This window comes from Clarias gariepinus, chromosome 9 (genome assembly GCF_024256425.1).
Source record: "Clarias gariepinus isolate MV-2021 ecotype Netherlands chromosome 9, CGAR_prim_01v2, whole genome shotgun sequence".
Lineage (NCBI taxonomy): Eukaryota > Metazoa > Chordata > Actinopteri > Siluriformes > Clariidae > Clarias > Clarias gariepinus.
In genome coordinates this window covers 22519291-22525460 of record NC_071108.1, presented here as the reverse complement: position 1 = coordinate 22525460, position 6170 = coordinate 22519291, and positions in this window count along the sequence as shown.

Sequence of the window (6170 nt, the reverse complement as noted above, 5' to 3'; positions counted from 1 at the left end):
TTCGTCATATATATATATATATATATATATATATTTTTTTTTTTTAATGCCAAGATCAAAGTACAATAAAATAATTTTACATACAAAGAGGTGATAATATATACAAAGCACCATTGATATACAGAGCAAAGATTAAATAAATAAAAAAAATATAATAATAATAATAATAATAAAATAAAACGGAGTAGAAGCTCTAAAACAAATAAAAAAGAAGAAATATATTTACTGTTTTAAGTGCTTTAAGATTCTTCGATGATGAAATGGTTTGGATATACTGTTGAACCTCTTTTTTAAAAACAATAAACAAAGGATTTTGCACAGAGAATTTACAGCGATGAATATGAAATTTATGAAATTTTTTAATAGTAAGTTAATAATAAAATATTCATTAGTTTTATCTTTTTGTATATCAAAGAAGCCAAACAGAACATCTGTAAACAGCAAAGAGAAACCCTGGAGCACATTGTGATTGATAACATTGGAGAATTCAATCCAAAAAATTTGTGTGTGAGGACAATCCCAGAAAATATGTGTATCAGTTTCATTGGTGTCACCACAAAAAGAGCAACTTGTATCTATATCTGATTTAAACCTTTTTAAAAACTCTTTAGCTGGGTAAAATCTGTGTAATAGTTTAAATGAGATTTCTTTAACCTTGTTAGTTATTATATATTTTGAAGACAGAGACCATACTTTTTTCCAATCAATATGATCAACAAAATTCTTCCAATCAGACATCACATATGGAGTTGTTACAAGTTCCTTTTGAAAAAGCGATCTAATCTTATAGTTACGTGATAAAGAATGTGACAAAAAGCATAGTTTTCCTACTGGGAATTCAAAAGGGCCCAGAGAAATAGATGAAGTGCTGGTTGATCTCACAGAGTCTCTTAAAAGCATAATAGCTCCTTTAGGAACAGCGTCCATGACAATGGAGAATTCTTTGGGAGTTACTGGGAAATCAAACTTACATAAGAACTCTTCATAACTTAAAATAAGACCTTCTGAGTTTAATAACTAGGAAAAATCAAAATGTTTTTCTCAAACCAATTATTAAAAAATAGAGATTTTCTCTTATATAAAATGTTTTGATTGTTCCAGATGAAATACCGATGAGGAGAGAAGTTATGTTTAAAAATTAAAGACCATGCAAGTAATGTCTGTTTATGGAATTTAGATAAATTGTAAGGGATTCTGTCAATACTATAATTACAGATCAATAAGAAAGGGAGACCACCTAATTTGGAAATAAAGTAATTGAATTAGGATTACACAGAAACTGCCTAATCCAATTGATTTTAAAAGTGTTATTTAAAGAAAAGAAATCAAGGAAATTCAATCCACCATACTCATACTTCTAACATAATGGATTTTGTTTTTCCAAACAAAATTAAAGAGGATTTTATCAACAGATTTACAGATTTTGTTGTCCACATATAGAGAGAGTGCAGCATATGTGAGTCTGGAGATCCCCTCAGCCTTAGCAAGCAGTGCTCTGCCTCTCTGCAACCATGTTTTAAATTTCCTTTGAGTGATATAATCGGGTCAAAGTTCAATGTACATCTTTTATCTTGATTCTTAGTTATCACAATGCCTAAATACATAATTTCAGATCTAACTGAAATATTTAAAAAAGCGGATGCTGTACAATCTTTGATAGACATTAATATACATTTACCTATGTTTAAAGTAAGACCCGAAGCTTCAGAGAAAAGTTTTATATTATTGATTGCTATAGGCATTTGGGAAGCATCTCTCAAAAACAAGGTGGTGTCGTCTGCTAACTGACTAATAAATATGTCTCGATCTGCTATATGAATACCTCGAATACCGCTTTCACATACAAATGTTGAGAGTAGCTGCACGGAAAGGAGAAATAAATAGGGAGAGATAGGGCACCCTTGTCTCACGCCTCTGGATAAACTAAACCTTGGGAGAGTTTCATTCTGTATGCTTTCTTCAAACACCTTAATTAAAAAAGGAGACAATTCTTTAGAGAACTGTTTATAAAACTCTGCAGTAAGCCCGTCTGTTTCCGGAGATTTATTTTTTTTAAGTTCAAGAATTGAGTTACTAACTTCAGATAAAGCGATTTCACTGTCACAAAAATTCCTGTCATCTCTTGTAATAGTCTTACAATTTTTTATGGAATCTGGAAAAATGCGGGCTGCCTCTTCAGAATATTTTTTTTCATAAAGATTACTGTAAAATTTTGCACATAAATGTGCAATTAGCTGAGGATTATTAGTGGTTTCCCCTTCGATTTTAAGATTTTGGATTAGTGAAGTATTAGAGCCAGTGTTGCCAACTCGTCAGTAAGGTAAGTAGCTATTGGCTGTCGTAGAAGTCGCTAGAAGTCGCTAGATGACGTCATCACGTAATTTGCATAATGCACGCTGCACAGTGTGAAAAAGCAGCTTTACATGCTTCTTCAATGTGATCACATGCCAGCATAGAACAGTGTTCAGCGATAACTAATGCCATGGTGGCTTTAGCTTTTTTTGAAGAGTCTTTTTTTTTTACCATAAATGGCAGTTTGTTTTGTGTGAAACTATTGTAAGGCTTTGCCTTTTGTGTATGTTTCTGAGTTGACATGTGTTTTTTTATATCGCAAAGTTTGGCATAAAAATCAGTCTTGCAATACAGGCAGTATGCCCGTGTATTATCTCCAATAAAAGGCTTCAACCATCCGTTGAATTCAGGATTTGATTCCCACTCCTTTCTGAATTTCTGAGAGTATAGTTTTGACTGAGACGTGATGAACTAGCGAGCTATATGTTTATGCTAAAGTCACAGAGAAGCACACACACAGTGGATGAGAGAGGTAATGAGGTTGTTTGAGTCAAATGCAGCGATTTATATTTTTATTTTAGACAGAGAACATTTTTTAATATGCATCGGAACAGGATATTTTAAATTTACATCCCGCTTACAAGCCAGGGCGGGATCACTTAACGGCGGATTCGCGCATGGGCAATTCATTTGCAGTCGAGACTTGTGGGAGTGGGGGGGGGACTCCTGCGAGAGGACAGGCCTGTCTGTGAGTGCTTTGGGACGGGGGAGGGGCCGGCAGCGGCAGCTGCTGTGGCAAGTTAAGAAGAGTCAGTACAGACACATCAGAGTCTCCAAAAGTCTCCAGTAACACAAGAAAAAGTCGCCAGATTTGTCGCTAGTCGCTTTTTTTAAAAATTGTCGCTAGAGGGATTTGAAAAGTCGCTAAATATAGCGACAAAGTCGCCAAGTTGGCAACACTGATTAGAGCGACTCTTTTCTAATCTGGAAAAATATGCAGTGTTACATTTTCCCTCCTCCATCCATTTCTGTCTAGATCTAATGTAGGCACCCTGTGCCTTGTAAGTGTACATTTTATCTAATTTCAATTGCAGATCAGCATACTTAAGCTTATCTGATTCAGAGAGAAATTCCGGGGGTTTAGAGGAAAGTATTAAAATTTTGGACACCACCTTGTTTTCTTCTGCTTTCTTAAGTTTAGCTAAATTACTACCAAATCTTCTAAAGTATTTCCCAATTTCAAATTTCAACAACTCCCACTGGAAACAAAATGAATTTGACACTAACGCTCTTCTCCAGTACTGCTCAATTAGTAATGTAATATTCTTCTTAGCATCCTCATAGAGGAGTAGTGAATTATTTAATTTCCAGTAAAAAGGAGAGGAGCTAAAATCAAGGGATGCAGAAAGACAGGCCGTGAGAGAGACAGCCCTGTGATCTGTAAGAGGTGTAGCATGGATGTTAACTGATCTACAACTATTTGCTAGGCTTTGGGAAATAAACCAGTAATCTATTCGGGACTGCTTAGAGTGATCCTTGCTACTCCACGAATAAAGTCTTAGATGTGGATACATTTCTCTCCATATATCAATAACACTAAAACGTGACATGAGATTACTTATTATTGGACTCATAGAAGCAGCTCTAGGGGGGAACCTGTCTAAATCACTGTTTAAAACCATATTAAAATCCCCGCCTAAAATAAGAGCAGCATTGGGGTATTTATTTAACCAGAACTGTATATTTTTAGAGATCTCATCGATTAAAATGATATTTTCTTTAGAAGAATTATATCCATAGATATTTAGTAAAATTGAGATGGTCTCATGAAGTGAAATTACTAACAAGAGGAAATGACCTTTAGGGTCACTGACAATGTGCAAAATCTCACCAGCAAACTTATTTTTTAAAGTAGCGACACCTGGGGGGTATTTCAGAAAGCTTGGTTAACTTACCATTGGGTTAATCTTAACCTCTGGGTTGATTAACCCCAAACCCGCATACAGCGAGTATGTCAGTTCCAAAACACCTGATAAGAGTAAGTTTAATCAACCCTCTACGGGTTACCCAGAGTTAGTGCGCGTGCACGGTGCATTTATAAAGACATTTTCAATAGATCACCGATTTACCGAGTCAAAATGGAAAATCAAAGTGAAAAAAAGAGAGCGGCGTATTTCACAGAGGTTTTAATGCACGCATTTGAGGAATTCAAGCCAATAATAATGATAAAAAGCAATACGGCTGCATCGGCTAAAGAAAGAGAGCCGGCATGGCAAAAAATAAAAGACAGAGTGAATGCGTGAGTGTATTAAATTGCAAATTTAACATTGCCTCCCCTTTCATTATAATACAAAAAAAATTAAACATCCTTTCGCATCTTTTGACTGTTAAATGAAAGCCTTTACTTTTCCTGCCATTCATTTCTTTAGGTTAAAATACCAATGTATACTGACTAGGAATTTACGGTTCCCTTTCAAAGGCTACACTCGATGCTGCGTGAAAACGCTATGGGAATATCTTTCCGTGTTGCCGGTTGTGAAGCATGTGTGTACCAAACACGCCAAACTTTGGCTTATATAACCTCGGTCAGGTGACGTCATCTGATTAGATGCACCTGCAGGTTATAAATAGGAGTGAGCCGGCAACATTCCTCAGATCTTTTTCTTCACCGCATTGTGCGCGTGTGTGTGTCAGCAAGCATAACAAAAATACAAAATAAGCAGAATTAAATCTCATAAAACTCACCAGTTAGTATGGCGGAGTTTAGAACTAGATGTCCCCCTCCTTGTGAAAATTTCCTTTCGGAAATATATACACACATTCTGCTTCGGAATATGCACACATTCTGCTTCGAATGTTTGGGTGAAAAGCACGCTCTCGAAGGGCTTAATGGAGAGTGTGAGCACTGTGATCTTCTCCCCATGAAGCTGCTTCGCGCGCGTCTCGCGTTCTTTAGGGAACCACGAGCCGCGCTGCACTCATGGGGATCACAAGCAGATCTGGCCGAGGAGCGAGAGACGGAGTCCCTCCTTTCTCTCGCCCTCTCCCCCGATCCCGATGTCTCTCCTTCCACTTCACGAGCGCACTCCGGTGCTTCTCGCAGGTGTGTTGAAGAGACTCGTTCTCCTGCTTCTGTGGAAATGGAAGTTGCTTCCTCAGAACGCTCCTCAAAAGATGAAAGAGAATATGAGGAATTGCTCGAAGTTATAACGCGTGCAGTCGAACGACTGCATATTGACTGGCCACAGGAGCAGGTTCACCCAAAACAATATAAATTAGATGACAGATTTCTGTCGGGTGGCCAGGAGATGGAGCCAAAACACCGCTCTCTCCCATTTTTTGATGACCTCCACAACGAGTTATCTCGTTCTTGGAGAAATCCTTTTTTTTCCCGTATTTTTGTACAATCGACTTCGTTTTATTCAAACATCGTTGATGCAAAAGCACGAGGTTATGTGGTGATGCCCCAGATAGAAGAGACGCTTGCGGGCTATCTCTCTCCTGGAACATCATCCTCATTAAAGAAACCAACACTTCCCTCCAAGCCGTGTAGAACTTCTTCTACCCTGGTAGGGAAAGCGTTCCAAGCAGCAGGTAGGCCGGCGCTTCCTTGCACACCATGGCGGTTTTGCAGGCGTATCAGGCTGATCTGCTGAAAGATTTGAACACGAGCGGCACACTGAATCATGACGCATTCAATGAATTACGCCGGGCTACTGATTTATCCCTGCGTGCGACTAAACAGACAGCCCGTGCAATCGGCCGTTCCATGGCCTCCTTGGTGACCGCTGAAAGGCACCTGTGGTTAAACCTGACAGGCATCAAGGACAAGGATAGAAGATTCCTCCTTGATGCCCCTGTCTCACCTTCCGGCCTAT